Source organism: Lolium rigidum, chromosome 1, assembly GCF_022539505.1.
Source record: "Lolium rigidum isolate FL_2022 chromosome 1, APGP_CSIRO_Lrig_0.1, whole genome shotgun sequence".
Classification (NCBI taxonomy): domain Eukaryota; kingdom Viridiplantae; phylum Streptophyta; class Magnoliopsida; order Poales; family Poaceae; genus Lolium; species Lolium rigidum.
Window position 1 is genome coordinate 112727703 of NC_061508.1, and position 18315 is coordinate 112746017.

Here is an 18315-nt window from a genome sequence, read left to right on the forward strand (position 1 = left end):
AAATCAAACGAGAAATTACTGCAGAATACAGCTACGAAGATATAATTGCTGAGTTTAAGGCTCGAAAGAATAGGAGATTAGTTCTTTAGTTACTACCTAACTCGTATGGCTTGATTTACTTGCATTTTGGTAAGTCTTATTTTGCTCCAGAGCATAAATCTGAATAGATGCTCTGTTGTCGACATGGGAACATGGTCTTTTGTGAACATCATCTTTCTCAGATTGTTCTATGCACTTCTATGGTTACAAATTATGCATTTTTTGTCAATTGGCCCCTCCTCTGTTGTGCGTCTAGCTCCGCCACTGACTATCAAAGACTTTACTTGGCACAACAATGCAATAAAATAAAGATAAGGAGAGGTTGCTACAGTAGTAACAACTTCCAAGACTCAAATATAAAACAAAAGTGCAGAAGTAAAATAATGGGTTGTCTCCCATAAGCGCTTTTCTTTAACGCCTTTCAGCCTAGGCGCAGTAAAGTGTGAATCAAGTAACATCAAGAGATGAAGCATCAACATCATAATTTGTTCTAATAATAGAATCATAAGGTAACTTCATTCTCTTTCTAGGGAAGTGTTCCATACCTTTCTTGAGAGGAAATTGATATTTAATATTACCTTCCTTCATATCAATGGTAGCACCAACAGTTCGAAGAAAAGGTCTTCCCAATATAATGGGACAAGATGCATTGCATTCAATATCCAAGACAACAAAATAAACGGGGACAAGGTTATTATTAACCATAATACGAACATTATCAATCCTCCCCAAAGGTTTCTTTATAGCATTATCAGCAAGATTAACATCCAAATAACAATTTTCAATGGTGGCAAGTCAAGCATATCATAGATTTTCTTAGGCATAACGAAATAGTTGCACCAAGATCACATAAAGCATTACAATCAAAATCATTGACCCTCATCTTAATGATGGGCTCCCAACCATCTTCTAACTTCCTAGGAATAGAAGTTTCAAGTTTTAGTTTCTCTTCTCTAGCTTTTATGAGAGCATTTGTAATATGTTTTGTAAAGGCCAAATTTATAGCACTAGCATTGGGACTTTTAGCAAGTTTTTGTAAGAACTTTATAACTTCAGAGATATGACAATCATCAAAATCTAAACCATTATGATCTAAAACAATGGGATCATTGTCCCCAATATTTTGAAAAATTTCAGCAGCTTTATCACAAACAGCTTTCACAGATTAGCCAGTTTCAGTGCAATTTTGCACGCTTTGCACTAGGAGTAGAAACATTGCCAACACCAATTACTTTACCATTGATAGTAGGAGGTTTAGCAACATGTGAATCATTATCATTACTAGTGGTGGTAATAGTCCAAACTTTAGCTACATTATTCTCTTTAGCAAGTTTTTCGTTTTCTTCTCTTTCCCACCTATCATGCAATTCAGCCATCAATCTAATATTCTCATTAATTCGAACTTGGATGGCGTTTGCTGTAGTAACAATCTTATTATCATTATCCTTATTAGGCATAACTTTCAATTTTAAAAGATCAACATCGGAGGCAAGTCTATCAACCTTAGAAGCAAGAATATCAATTTTATCAAGCTTTTCCTCAACAGATTTGTTAAAAGCAGTTTGTGTACTAATAAATTCTTTAAGCATGGCTTCAAGACCAGGGGGTACACTCCTATTATTGTTGTAAGAATTCCCGTAAGAATTACCATAACCATTACTATTATTAGAAGGATATGGCCTATAGTTGTTACCAGAATTATTCCTATAAGCATTGTTGTTGAAATTATTACTTTTAATGAAGTTCACATCAACATGTTCTTATTGGGCAACCAATGAAGCTAAAGGAACATTATTAGGATCAACATTAGATCTACCATTCACAAGCATAGACATAATAGCATCAATCTTATCACTCAAGGAGGAGATTTCTTCAACAGAATTTACCTTCTTACCTTGTGGAGCTCTTTCCGTGTGCCATTCAGAGTAATTGATCATCATATTATCAAGAAGCTTGGTTGCCGCCCCCAAAGTAATGGACATAAAGGTACCTCCAGCAGCTAAATCCAATAGGTTCCGCGAAGAAAAATTCAATCCTGCATAGAAGGTTTGGATGATCATCCAAGTAGTTAGTCCATGGGTTGGGCAATTCTTTACCAAAGATTTCATTCTCTCCCATGCTTGATCAACATGTTCATTATCCAATTGCTTAAAATTCATTATTCTACTTCTCAAAGATATAATTTTAGCAGGAGGATAATATCTACCAATAAAAGCATCTTTACATTTAGTCCATGAATCAATACTATTCTTAGGCAAAGATAGCAACCAATCTTTAGCTCTTCCTTTTAAGGAGAAAGGAAACAATTTCAATTTTATAATGTCACCATACACATCCTTATACTTTTGCAGGTTTAGTAAAGCAGGTTTAATTTCAAAGAATTCTGCTGTAGTAGCAGGTGAAGCAATAGGTGTGCACAGGAAATCATTATTATTTGTGCTAGTGAAGTCACACAACTTAGTGTTTTCAGGAGTATTCATTTTAACAGTAGTAAATAAAGCAAACTAAATAAAGTAAATGCAAGTAACTAATTTTTTTGTGTTTTTTAATATAGAGAACGCAAACAAGACAGTAAATAAAGTAAAACTAGCAACTAATTTTTTTGTGTTTTTGATATAAGAGCAAACAAAGCAGCAAATAAAATAAAGTAAAGCAAGACAAAAGCAAAGTAAAGAGATTGAATGTGAGAGACTCCCCTTGCAGCGTGTCTTGATCTCCCCGGCAACGACGCCAGAAAAAGTGCTTGATGCGTGCAGTTAACACACGTCCGTTGGGAACCCCAAGAGGAAGGTGTGATGCGTACATTAGCAAGTTTTCCCTCAGTAATAAACCAAAGTTATCGAACCAGTAGGAGTCAAGGAACACGTGAAGGTTGTTGGTGACGGAGTGTAGTGCGGCGCAACACCAGGGATTCCGGCGCCAACGTGGAACCTGCACAACACAATCAAAGTACTTTGCCCCAACGTAATAGTGAGGTTGTCAATCTCACCGGCTTTCTGTAAACAAAGGATTAGATGTATAGTGTGGATGATGATGTTTGTTTGCGAAGAACAGTAAAGAACAAGTATTGCATTAGATTGTATTTCAGATGTAAAGAATGGACCGGGGTCCACAGTTCACTAGTGGTGTCTCTCCCATAAGATAAATAGCATGTTGGGTGAACAAATTACAGTTGGGCAATTGACAAATAAAGAAGGCATAACAATGCACATACATATATCATGATGAGTACTATGAGATTTAATCGAGGCATTACGACAAAGTACATAGACCGCTATCCAGCATGCATCTATGCCTAAAAAGTCCACTTTCAGGTTATCATCCGAACCCCTTCCAGTATTAAGTTGCAAACAACAGACAATTGCATTAAGTATGGTTGATGTCTACGGGTGCTTCTATTCTTGTAGACAGTGTTGGGCCTCCAAGAGTAGAGGTTTGTAGAACAGCAGCAAGTTTCCCTTAAGTGGATCACCCAAGGTTTATCGAACTCGAGGAGGAAGAGGTCAAAGATATCCCTCTCAAGCAACCCTGCAACCACAAAGCAAGAAGTCTCTTGTGTCCCCAACACACCTAATAGGTGCACTAGTTCGGCGAAGAGATAGTGAAATACAATTGGTATGAATGAATATGAGCAGTAGAAACGGCGCCAGAAAAGTGCTTGCTGGCGTGCAGTTGATGGTAGTAAAATTGCAGGAAGTATAGATGCAGAAAAACAGTAAACAAGCAGCGATAGCAGTATTTAGGAACAAGGCCTAGGGATCATACTTTCACTAGTGGACACTCTCAACATTGATCACATAACAGAATAAATAGATAGATGCTAGACTATACACCCACTTGTTGGATGATGAACACCACTAACTGTGTAGGATTACACGAACCCTCAATGCCGGAGTTAACAAGCTCCACAATATTCAATGTTCATATTTAAATAACCTTAGAGTGCATGACAGATCAACATAACCAAACCAAGTACTAACATAGCATGCACACCGTCACCTTCACACTACGAAAGGAGGAATAGATCACATCAATACTATCATAGCAATAGTTAACTTCATAATCTACAAGAGATCACAATCATAGCCTATGCCAAGTACTACACGATGCACACACTGTCACCATTACACCGTGCAGGAGGAATAAACTACTTTAATAACATCACTAGAGTAGCACACAAATATATTGTGATACAAAACACATTGCAATCATAAAGAGATATAAATAAGCACTTCACTATGCCATTCATAACAGCGAATAAGTATTCTGTGAAATATAGCCTAAGAGACCCACACGGTGCACACACTGTCACCTTTACACACGTGGGACAAGGAGTCTCCTGGAGATCACATAAGTAAAATCCACTTGACTAGCATAATGACATCTAGATTACAAGCATCATCATATGAATCTCAATCATGTAAGGCAGCTCATGAGATTATTGTATTGAAGTACATAGGAGAGAGATGAACCACATAGCTACCGGTACAGCCCCGAGCCTCGATGGAGAACTAATCCCTCCTCATGGGAGACAAGCAGCGGTGATGAAGATGGCGGTGGTGTCGATGGAGAAGCCTTCCGGGGCACTTCCCCGTCCCGGCGGCGTGCCGGAACAGAGACTCCTGTCCCCCGGATCTTGGCTTCGCGATGGCGGCGGCTCGCGGAAGGTTTTCTCTCGGTTTCGTCAAACGTAGTAGGGTTTTCGCGACGGAGACTTTAAGTAGGCGGAAGGGCAAGGTCGGTGGAGTCCTCGGTGGGGCCACACACTAGGCCGGCGCGGCCGGGGCTTGGGCCGCGCCGCCCTACCGTGTCCCCACCTCGTGGCCCCACTTCGTTTCCCCTTCGGACTTCCGGAAGCTTCGTGGAAAAATAGGACCCCGGGCGTTGATTTCGTCCAATTCCGAGAATATTTCCTTACTAGGATTTCCGGAACCAAAAACAGCGGAAAACGAGAACTGGCCCTTCGGCATCTCGTCAATAGGTTAGTTCCGGAAAACGCATAATAATGACATAAAGTATGCATAAAACATGTAGATATCATCAATAATGTGGCATGGAACATAAGAAATTATCGATACGTCGGAGACGTATCGCATCCCCAAGCTTAGTTCCTGCTCGTCCCGAGCGGTAAACGATAACAAAGATAATTTCGGAGTGACATGCCATCATAACCTTGATCATACTATTGTAAGCATATGTAATGAATGCAGCGATCAAAACAATGGTAACGACATGAGTAAACAACTGAATCATAAAGCAAATACTTTTCATGAATAGTACTTTCAAGACAAGCATCAATAAGTCTTGCATAAGAGTTAACTCATAAAGCAATAAATTCATAGTAAAGGTATTGAAGCAACACAAAGGAAGATTAAGTTTCAGCGGTTGCTTTCAACTTATAACATGTATATCTCATGGATAGTTGTCAATGTAAAGTAATATAACAAGTACAATATGCAAGTATGTAGGAATCAATGCACAGTTCACACAAGTGTTTGCTTCTTGAGGTGGAGAGAGATAGGTGAACCGACTCAACATAAAAGGTAAAAGAATGGCCCTTCGCGAGAGGGAAGCATTGATTGCTATATTTGTGCTAGAGCTTTGGTTTTGAAAACATAAAGAGAGCATAAAAGTAAAATTTTGAGAGGTGTTTGTTGTTGTCAACGAATGGTAGTGGGCACTCTAACCCCCTTGCCGGACAAACCTTCAAAGAGCGGCTCCCATGAAGGACGTTATCTCTACCAAGCAAGGTAGATCATCCCTCTTCTCTTTTGTTTACACATGTATTTTAGTTTTATTTATGGATGACACTCCTCCCAACCTTTTGCTTACACAAGCCATGGCTAACCGAATCCTCGGGTGCCTTCCAACATTCACATACCATGAAGGAGTGTCTATTTGCAAAATTAAGTTGCTTACCGATGAATCGAGCAAAACATGTGAAGAGAATTATTAATGAAGGTTGATTAATTGGAGGCTGGGAACCCCGCGCCAGCATCTTTTTGCAAAATTATTGGATAAGCTGGATGAAGCCACTAGTCCATTGGTGAAAGTTGCCCAACAAGAATGAAAGATAAACACCACATACTTCCTCATGAGCTATAAAACATTGACACAAATCAGAGGTGATAAATTTTGAATTATTTAAAGGTAGCACTCAAGCAATTTACTTTGGAATGGCTGGAGAAATACCATGTAGTAGGTAGGTATGGTGGACACAAATGGCATAGTGGTTGGCTCAAGGATTTTGGATGCATGACAAGTATTCCCTCTCGATACAAGGCTTAGGCTAGCAAGGTTATTTGAAACAAACACAAGGATGAACCGGTGCAAGCAAAACTCACATAAAAGACATATTGTAAACATTATAAGACTCTACACCGTCTTCCTTGTTGTTCAAACTCTTTACTAGAAATTATCTAGACCTTAGAGAGACCAATTATGCAAACCAAATTTTAGCAAGCTCTATGTATTTCTTCATTAATAGGTGCAAAGTATATGATGCAAGAGCTTAAACATGAGCACAACAATTTCCAAGTATCACATTATCCAATACATTTTACCAATTACTACATGTAGCATTTTCCGTTTCCAACCATATAACAATTAACGAAGCAGTTTCAACCTTCGCCTTGAACATTAAAAGCTAAGAACACATGTGTTCATAAGAACCAGCGGAGCGTGTCTGTAGCGACCTCACCTTTCAAGGTGCCGATCTCTGTGCGTTTCTGTGCTAGTCCCTGGATCAATCGCTAGCACACACAGTACAAGATGTAATACCAAGAAACAAGGGTCTTTATTACATCGTATGATCCAGAATTTACATAAAGGATTACAAATTGCATAGCACAAGGCTAGCATATCATCGAGTTTCACAACGAATAAACATAGACAAAGCATGGAGTCCTCGTCTTCATGTGCCACAGTGAGCATGTTGAGGATAGACTCGTAACCCTAACCATCGTAACTCACTCGTCTTTTAAAACATCCGCAACATGAAACGTTACAGACCACGAATGGTCAATACTTTGAATGTATTGGCAAGATGACACTATAGTGGACTCAAATGGCAACCTAACACTTAAGTGTACATTTGGTCGGTAGAGCTCGGGCATAATTTGCATAAAGCCAATTTTTCCCTATCTTTTATCAAAACATTTTCTTTCAATCTAATTAGCAGTAACATTGGTAAAACCCCAATGTACCAAATTAACGATAGCATTGGTAAAGCCCCAATGTACCTTCCTACCCTTGTTCACCCATTCAAATTTTATTTAAGAAATTGGGATGAGGAGATCTTCGAACAAGGACTTGTCGGTTCGCTCAAGTTGTCCATAACCGGGGACACGGCTAAGTACTTAGATTTTACACTCTCGAGAGGTTGTACACCTTTACCCACATGGCCGAGTCAATCCTTCTACCTCGATGCACATTTTGCTCGGAGGACAGTGCGGACCGTGGCCGAGACCTTCTGTGTGTAATCACCCGAACCATTCCCTAAGGGCCCCGTTCCACCTACAAGTATCCCTCTACCACCACCTCGGCCCCTAGGATCCGGGTTCATACAACATACTTTGTCAAGCCGAGCCATAGTAGCATGTGGTTGTACGTGAAGCTAATGAGCAAGGTTTGTCTACAATCTCTTTAAGCCCGGGTGACTTTCCGCAAGTGTGCACTAGCATCGTGGTCTTGCCCCCGATACAGCCACCCTCTCCATAACTCCACCATTCACCCAGGTAATTCATTAAACTTAGTTGTTTTTCCTTAACCTCTATCAAAACATTTTCCATGGCATAGCAGGTAACAACTAAATTTAATGGCGGCTAAAGGATTCTAGGAGTGGTGTAGCTAAACTACTAGGATTTATTAGCAGGCATAAAGCATAAACCCTAGACATGTCTACCATAAAAACACTACGGTGCAAGAATTAAAACTGGGGACTTTTGGTGTGTGTCACTTGCCTTTTGGTAGTCGAAGATCGTTCACTTCTCACAACAACGACGTAGCTCTCCGTTCAAGCTAATAAGATAAAATAGTAACACAACATAAACAAACCATTCATAAAATCAACCAAACAAACAATACAATTTGCAAGTTTGGTTATTCAATGTATTTTACTCTTTATCTATTTTAAGATCATTGGGATAGAAGGTACGGCATGAGGCAAGGCTTGCAAGATATGACAATTGAGACATTGAATTACAAGGTCAAATACTTAGAAAGGAATGGATCATTAACGTTATTGGAAATGATTGATATGCTAAACAAGCATGGATATAATTTGGAATGGCTCATATGAATAGAATCACATAGGTCTTAAATAGTGCATCTGAAATCTGAAATCCTATTAAGTAAAGTGTGACAACACTTAACAAAATAGTACGAGCTACACATTGGTGTGGGTATGAACAAATGATATGTTGAATTACTCAAATGACTCATTTGCCATTTGAGTAACTAAACTAGGCCAATCAGATTAGATAGGATCGGTAATGAAATAAGATATAGGTGTCTAGATAGGATCGGTGGATATGTATGATCACATGATTCTTGTAAAAGAATCATAGCAAATAAAATTGCGTTGGCCATGAAATTACTCAAATCCACATAATTGAATTTGAATATTTTTAGAATTTGTTCAAGTACTTTGAGAAGTGTTGCTACTGGATTGTGAATGGATTTTTGTGACGTTGTGCAAAGAGAATTATCCAAGAGGATTTATAGAACTAAAGGTATGACAAAAATAGTCATTACCCCACGTCAAGATTTCGAACGATTTACAACTGTTAAAAACTTGAAACTAATGATGGGAGTGTGTTCTACATATTTTTCTGAATCCAGTGGTACCTTATTTATAAATTTTGGACTTATAGATCTCCGGATACGAAATATATAATTCGCGGCATAATTTGTCCGAAATGACGAAAATTCAGAAATTTGGAAAACTTATATCAGCGGATAGGGAATTTGATTACTGAACTCAAGGTTCGGAGAATCATCTAAAACAGAGTTACAAAACTCATAATATAAATTTTAGAAGTTGTCGATCGATTTTGAGCTGGCTATATGCAAGGATCGATCGATAGGTATGCACGTGTGTTGATTCATTTCACTTAACGTGATGAACGAGGACTCTCAGATGTGGATCTAACGATCTACGGCTGACTGCCCTGATTACTCTTTAATCTAGACAGTACGTTTTCAGACTTACACATACGCACGAAGGCAATACCGACGATGCAGAGTTCGTGGGTGTGGATAGAGCTGCTGTGCGCGTCGTCGATGATGCCGCTCGGGTGGTCTCCGTGTCCGACGATGGAGGAAGATAGGCGAGGAGACGCGGGCTTCAAGGCGGCCCCGATGACCTTCTCGGCACCACTCCTGCTTCCATGGCGTCGTTGGAGAGCGGACGGAGTTCGTGTGACCGCCGACGAGATGCAGAAAATGACCGCGACGTCGATTCGCTGAGAAATAGGACGGCCAAACATAATCAAAATATGCGCAAAGAAAATCTAGGAAGGAAGATCAAGAAAGCAGGAGCTCTGGGGTCGTGACCTCGCGAAAATCGTCGACGAACGGCGGCAGAACTGCGGAGTTCGACGACGGAAACGAGCAGCCTTGGGGCACTATTTGGAGAGGAAGGAGAGGGGAAATAGAGAGGAGTGAGTGGGGCTTAAGTAGGAACAAACCGCTCGTTAAATGGTGGCTTAAATCGCCGGGAATCAAGTCGAGAGGAAACGCAAAGAAACTGAAAACGGACGAGGTCGTGCGTGCGGTTATTCCATGGATGAGGCTTGAAGATGATGATGTGGCGAGGGGACCCGCACATTAGGAAAGAAAACGTAAAACGCGGACGCAGACTACTACCATGTCGCTGCATCTCTACTTGTGCGGCTGTACGCGCGTGAGGTATTGGCTCGGCTAACTATTTTAGAGTTGGTCTGACCAAATCCCCGCACGTTTTTCTTTTCTTTTCTTTTTTATAACCAAAATTCTTTTTGTTTCTATCCTGCTTTAGTATTTAGAATTAATTTGAAAACCAAACTTGATCAAACGTAATTCAAATCAAGTCGGAAAATCTAAATAAAATATCAGTGGATTCCTTATTCAATGAAGAATAATTTGGAATCATTTTTAAAATAATTTGAAAAGTTCGAAAATTGGCACACATGCCTATATGGCTTTATTTGCATTACTTCGGGTTTAAGGTTTCTTTATAAATTTGAATTTCTCTCAAAAATCCTAGGGAATGCAAAGATGCCATGATGCTTATTAATGCAATGCATGTTTTTGAAAACTCCATTTTTGGATAAACTTTTAAGTAACACCAAAAAAAAAATTATTTCATTGTAAATTTTCAACCAAGACAAACAAACAAGCATTTATTTTATTTTCATTTCACATTCCAAAATTTGGAAAATTTGGGATGTGACAGACTACCACCCTTAAAAGGAATCTCGTCCCCGAGATTCGAGAAGGGTAGAAAGAAAGATGGGTTTGGAATATGTTGGGGTGGACTACCACCCTTAAAAGAAAATTTTGTAGCTAGTCTTAGGTCTAGGGTTTAGGATAAGCTCTTCTTGGATATGACTTGGCACATCCGAGGTTATGACTTGACCTCCGGTCATCTTTTGAAATATCTATGGCTTCTGACTTCATATCCAGTAGTGGTTGTTTATTCACATCTAGTGAACGACATATAACTTCAAGGTAACTTGAGTAGGTTTTTCCTCACATTTGGGATTCTAATCCATATAGGATGGTGGTTGATATAATTAGGACAATGAGGGGTCACTCTTTGGGTCCATCAGGAGGCCAAGATGTGAAAACTTCATGACATCCTTCATCTTTTCCTTCTTGGTGTCTTTGACATCCTTCCACCACTCTAAACTAGTGGTTGGATCTTCGATCTCGTTGTATTCCTACGCTTGGCAGCACTTGCCTACTATAAAGGTATAATATTTCTCCACCCTAAGGTTCAGGCTTATCAGCGACGTCTCTCTTGTAGGTATGTCTCTCTAGATTTACCATTCCTTATAACAAGAGCAAACAATATGAGTAGTCGTCATGGGGGCCAATCCATGTCGCACCCAATCATTACCTTTTATTCAGTTTGGTATATCACGTATTCTAACTCTTGGACAACCTCACAAGTTTGAAAAAAAAATTCATGGAGAATTGAAGCAATGTTTCAATCCCCATTATTTAACTGTTTTGAAAACACTTCTATTGATCCCTAACTAAGGTTTTACGTATCTCACACTCCTTCCTTCTTCATCTTGATAAGGAACATCAGGGTTGGTTTGCTAAGGTTGTCCTCATGACGGTTTGTCGAGAAGACACTGACTGGTTTGGATATAGATGAGAATAGATAGAAAGATTCTAAAGAAGGTTCCTACCCAAACATAGAAAATGAATGCAATTCATCAAACAACAAGCATCTAACAAGCATCTAGCAACATGGTTCAAACACACACCAAACTAGTATGGTCATACCACAATTTAGTAAGATCAATACTTTGCTACGTTATCGTTGGTTCGATAAAAGAGAAATATTGGTGGTCTATTCTATTTCTACTTTCAATGCTTCAAGTTTCTCTTCTACTTCATTAATGTATCTCTGAGTGTCGTGCAATATGCATCTGAGTCTTTCTTCATGTTCTTAGTTGGCCTTCTATGTAGATCATCATGTAGAGTCCGGTAAAAAACTTTTGAAGCATCAGTCTCCCTCTTCAGGCACAAGGTTATCATCTCTACTTCCTGGATGGTTTCATGAGGTTGGTCATCTAAGGCAAGAGGGAAAACAATTTTGAAGATGGAGTAGGTGAGAATACTAGAAGTTCACAAAGCAAACGTCCTTTTAACAAAGATAAGATTAGATAGATTTTTCATCCTAGGGTCTTCCTATTTCTATTCCAAACTTAGGGTCACGAACCTATGGTCAACACAATGCTCTGATACCATCTGTAGCGACCTCACCTTTCAAGGTGCCGATCTCTGTGCGTTTCTGTGCTAGTCCCTGGATCAATCGCTAGCACACACAGTACAAGATGTAATACCAAGAAACAAGGGTCTTTATTACATCGTATGATCCAGAATTTACATAAAGGATTACAAATTGCATAGCACAAGGCTAGCATATCATCAGAGTTTCACAACGAATAAACATAGACAGCATGGAGTCCCTCGTCTTCATGTGCCACGAGCAGAGCATGTTGAGGATAGACTCGTAACCCTAACCATCGTAACTCACTCGTCTTTTAAAACATCCGCAACATGAAACGTTACGACCACGAATGGTCAATACTTTGAATGTATTGGCAAGATGACACTATAGTGGACTCAAATGGCAACCTAACACTTAAGTGTACATTTGGTCGGTAGAGCTCGGGCATAATTTGCATAAAGCCAATTTTTCCCTATCTTTTATCAAAACATTTTCTTTCAATCTAATTAGCGGTAACATTGGTAAAACCCCAATGTACCAAATTAACGATAGCATTGGTAAAGCCCCAATGTACCTTCCTACCCTTGTTCACCCATTCAAATTTTATTTAAGAAATTGGGATGAGGAGATCTTCGAACAAGGACTTGTCGAGTCGCTCAAGTTGTCCATAACCGGGGACACGGCTAAGTACTTAGATTTTACACTCTCGAGAGGTTGTACACCTTTACCCACATGGCCAGGTCAATCCTTCTACCTCGATGCACATTTTGCTCGAGAGGACGAGTGCGGACCGTGGCCGAGACCTTCTGTGTGTAATCACCCGAACCATTCCCTAAGGGCCCCGTTCCACCTACAGTATCCCTCTACCACCACCCGGCCCCTAGGATCCGGGTTCATACAACATACTTTGTCAAGCCGTAGCCATAGTAGCATGTGGTTGTACGTGAAGCTAATGAGCAAGGTTTGTCTACAATCTCTTTAAGCACTGGGTGACTTTCCGCAAGTGTGCACTAGCATCGGGGTCTTGCCCCCGATACGCCCACCCTCTCCATAACTCCACCATTCACCCAGGTAATTCATTAAACTTAGTTGTTTTTCCTTAACCTCTATCAAAACATTTTCCATGGCATAGCAGGGTAACAACTAAATTTAATGGCGGCTAAAGGATTCTAGGAGTGGTGTAGCTAAACTACTAGGATTTATTAGCAGGCATAAAGCATAAACCCTAGACATGTCTACCATAAAAACACTACGGTGCAAGAATTAAAACTGGGACTTTTGGTGTGTGTCACTTGCCTTTTTGGTAGTCGAAGATCGTTCACTTCTCACAACAACGACGTAGCTCTCCGTTCAAGCTAATAAGATAAAATAGTAACACAACATAAACAAACCATTCATAAAATCAACCAAACAAACAATACAATTTGCAAGTTTGGTTATTCAATGTATTTTACTCTTTATCTATTTTAAGATCATTGGGATAGAAGGTACGGCATGAGGCAAGGCTTGCAAGATATGACAATTGAGACATTGAATTACAAGGTCAAATACTTAGAAAGGAATGGATCATTAACGTTATTGGAAATGATTGATATGCTAAACAAGCATGGATATAATTTGGAATGGCTCATATGAATAGAATCACATAGGTCTTAAATAGTGCATCTGAAATCTGAAATCCTATTAAGTAAAGTGTGACAACACTTAACAAAATAGTACGAGCTACACATTGGTGTGGGTATGAACAAATGATATGTTGAATTACTCAAATGACTCATTTGCCATTTGAGTAACTAAACTAGGCCAATCAGATTAGATAGGATCGGTAATGAAATAAGATATAGGTGTCTAGATAGGATCGGTGGATATGTATGATCACATGATTCTTGTAAAAGAATCATAGCAAATAAAATTGCGTTGGCCATGAAATTACTCAAATCCACATAATTGAATTTGAATATTTTTAGAATTTGTTCAAGTACTTTGAGAAGTGTTGCTACTTGGATTGTGAATGGATTTTTGTGACGTTGTGCAAAGAGAATTATCCAAGAGGATTTATAGAACTAAAGGTATGACAAAAATAGTCATTACCCCACGTCAAGATTTCGAACGATTTACAATCGTTAAAAACTTGAAACTAATGATGGGAGTGTGTTCTACATATTTTTCTGAATCCAGTGGTACCTTATTTATAAATTTTGGACTTATAGATCTCCGGATACGAAATATATAATTCGCGGCATAATTTGTCCGAAATGACGAAAATTCAGAAATTTGGAAAACTTATATCAGCGGATAGGGAATTTGATTACGAACTCAAGGTTCGGAGAATCATCTAAAACAGAGTTACAAAACTCATAATATAAATTTTAGAAGTTGTCGATCGATTTTGAGCTGGCTATATGCAAGGATCGATCGATAGGTATGCACGTGTGTTGATTCATTTCACTTAACGTGATGAACGAGGACTCTCAGATGTGGATCTAACGATCTACGGCTGACTGCCCTGATTACTCTTTAATCTAGACAGTACGTTTTCAGACTTACACATACGCACGAAGGCAATACCGACGATGCAGAGTTCGTGGGTGTGGATAGAGCTGCTGTGCGCGTCGTCGATGATGCCGCTCGGGTGGTCTCCGTGTCCGACGATGGAGGAAGATAGGCGAGGAGACGCGGGCTTCAAGGCGGCCCCGATGACCTTCTCGGCACCACTCCTGCTTCCATGGCGTCGTTGGAGAGCGGACGGAGTTCGTGTGACCGCCGACGAGATGCAGAAAATGACCGCGACGTCGATTCGCTGAGAAATAGGACGGCCAAACATAATCAAAATATGCGCAAAGAAAATCTAGGAAGGAAGATCAAGAAAGCAGGAGCTCTGGGGTCGTGACCTCGCGAAAATCGTCGACGAACGGCGGCAGAACTGCGGAGTTCGACGACGGAAACGAGCAGCCTTGGGGCACTATTTGGAGAGGAAGGAGAGGGGAAATAGAGAGGAGTGAGTGGGGCTTAAGTAGGAACAAACCGCTCGTTAAATGGTGGCTTAAATCGCCGGGAATCAAGTCGAGAGGAAACGCAAAGAAACTGAAAACGGACGAGGTCGTGCGTGCGGTTATTCCATGGATGAGGCTTGAAGATGATGATGTGGCGAGGGGACCCGCACATTAGGAAAGAAAACGTAAAACGCGGACGCAGACTACTACCATGTCGCTGCATCTCTACTTGTGCGGCTGTACGCGCGTGAGGTATTGGCTCGGCTAACTATTTTAGAGTTGGTCTGACCAAATCCCCGCACGTTTTTCTTTTCTTTTCTTTTTTATAACCAAAATTCTTTTTGTTTCTATCCTGCTTTAGTATTTAGAATTAATTTGAAAACCAAACTTGATCAAACGTAATTCAAATCAAGTTCGGAAAATCTAAATAAAATATCGAGTGGATTCCTTATTCAATGAAGAATAATTTGGAATCATTTTTAAAATAATTTGAAAAGTTCGAAAATTGGCACACATGCCTATATGGCTTTATTTGCATTACTTCGGGTTTAAGGTTTCTTTATAAATTTGAATTTCTCTCAAAAATCCTAGGGAATGCAAAGATGCCATGATGCTTATTAATGCAATGCATGTTTTTGAAAACTCCATTTTTGGATAAACTTTTAAGTAACACCAAAAAAAAAATTATTTCATTGTAAATTTTCAACCAAGACAAACAAACAAGCATTTATTTTATTTTCATTTCACATTCCAAAATTTGGAAAATTTGGGATGTGACAGTGTCTCTCTCCCTCACAAGCATGATGGATCGTATTTTATTCAAGCAAAAACAAAAGCAAACAGATGCTCCAACTAAATTACATAAGATGTGACCGAATAAAAATATAGTTTCAAGAGAAGTGACCTGATAAGTTGTCGATGAAGAAGGGGATGCCTTGGGCATCCCCAAGCTTAGATGCTTGAGTCTTCTTGAAATATGCAGGTATGAACCACAGGGGGCATCCCCACGCTTAGACTCTTCACTCTTCTTGATCATAGTATATCATCCTCCTCTCTTGACCCTTGAAAACTTCCTCCACACCAAACTCAAAACAAACTTATTAGAGGGTTAGTGCATAATCAAAAATTCACATGTTCAGAGGTGACACAATCATTCTTAACACTTCTGGACATTGTACAAAGCTACTGGAAGGTAATGGAACAAAGAAATCCATCCAACACAGCGAAAGAGGCAATGCGAAATAAAAGGCAGAATCTGTCAAACATGAACGATCCGTAAAGACGAATTTTAAGATGGCACCGGACTTGCTCGGATAAAAATTCTCAAATTTAATGAAAGTTGCGTACATATCCGAGGATTACGCACGTAAATTGGCATAATTTTCTGAGTTACCTACGGAGAATTAGGCCCGCATTCGTGACAAAGAAGAAATCTGTTTCTGCGCAGTAATCCAAATCTAGTATTGACTTTACTATCAAAGACTTTACTTGGCACAACAATGCAATAAATAAAGATAAGGAGAGGTTGCTACAGTAGTAACAACTTCCAAGACTCAAATATAAAACAAAATTGGTGTAGTAAAATAAAGACATGGGTTATCTCCCAAGAAGTGCTTTCTTTATAGCCATTAAGATGGGCTCAGCAGTTTTAATGATGCACTCGCAAGATAGTAGTTGAAGCAAAAGAGAGCATCAAAAGGCAAATTCAAAACAAATTTAAGCCTAACATGCTTCCTATGCATAGGAGTCTTGTAAATAAATAAATTCATGAAGCATGATGCAACAAGCATAGAAAGATAAAACAAGTGCAGCTTCAAGATTTTCAAGCAAAAGAGAGGTGTTTTAGTAACATGAAAATTTCTACAACCATATTTTCCTCTCTCATAATAAATTTCAATAGCAACATGAGCAAACTCAACAATATAACTATCACATAAAGCATTCTTATCATGAGTCTCATGCATAAAGTTATTACTCTCCACATAAGCATAATCAATTTTATTAGTTGTAGTGGGAGCAAATTCAACAAAGTAGCTATCATTATTATTCTCATCATCAAATATAGGAGGCATATTGTAATCATAAAAAAATTATCCTCCATAACAGGCGGTACTAAAAGACCAATATCATTATAATCATCATAAATAGGAGGCAAAGTATCATCAAAGTAAATTTTCTCCTCAATGCTTGGGGGACTAAAAATATCATGCTCATCAAAGCCAGCTTCCCCAAGCTTAGAATTTTCCATATCATTAGCAACAATGGTGTTCAAAGCGTTCATACTAATATGTTCCATAGGTTTTTTAATTTTCGCATCAAACCATCCATGTCTTAAATCAGGAAATAGAATAAGAAGCTCATTGTTGTCCATTATGCCTAACTAGTGTAAACAAGAAACAAAAAGATGCAATTGCGGGATCTAAAGGAAATAGCTTCGAGCACACACACAACGGCAACGAGAAAAGTACTTTACCCGGGGACCGGAGTATGAGTGCCTTTTACCTTTCCTCCCGGCAACGGCGCCGTAAAATAGCTTAGTTGCCTGAGTCCGGTGTGTGAGTGCCGTTTACCTTTCCTCCCGCGCAACGGCGCCGTGAAAATAGCTTGATGTCTACGGGTGCTTCTATTCTTGTAGACAGTGTTGGGCCTCCAAGAGCGAGAGGTTTGTAGAACAGCAACAAGTTTCCCTTAAGTGGATCACCCAAGGTTTATCGAACTCAGGGAGGAAGAGGTCAAAGATATCCCTCTCAAGCAACCCTGCAACCACAAAGCAAGAGGTCTCTTGTGTCCCCAACACACCTAATAGGTGCACTAGTTCGGCGAAGAGATAGTGAAATACAAGTGGTATGAATGAATATGAGCAGTAGTAACGGCGCCGTGAAAAGTGCTTGCTGGCGTGCGATTGATGGTAGTAAAATTGCAGGAAGTATAGATGCGATAAAACAATGAATCAGCAGCGATAGCGATATTTAGGAACAAGGCCTAGGGATCATACTTTCACTAGTGGACACTCTCAACATTGATCACATAACGGAATAAATAGATAGATGCTAGACTCTACACCCTCTTGTTGGATGATGAACACCACTAACTCGTGTAGGATTACACGAACCCTCAATGCTCGGAGTTAACAAGCTCCACAATATTCAATGTTCATATTTAAATAACCTTAGAGTGCATGACAGATCAACATAACCAAACCAAGTACTAACATAGCATGCACACTGTCACCTTCACACTACGAAAGGAGGAATAGATCACATCAATACTATCATAGCAATAGTTAACTTCATAATATGTAAGAGATCACAATCATAGCCTACGCCAAGTACTACA

At 39.5% G+C, this 18315-nt stretch overlaps 1 long non-coding RNA gene across 1 annotated transcript; it reads right to left on the minus strand.

The window, feature by feature from the left end:
• Positions 1-13282: 13282 nt before the first annotated feature.
• On the minus strand, positions 13283-15212 carry LOC124679979. The gene is made up of 3 exons (XR_006995391.1): positions 14878-15212; positions 14534-14786; positions 13283-13341 (listed from the first exon to the last, which is right to left on the minus strand). It is a non-coding gene; the product is annotated as an uncharacterized LOC124679979 (long non-coding RNA).
• Between the last annotated feature and the right edge of the window lie 3103 nt (positions 15213-18315).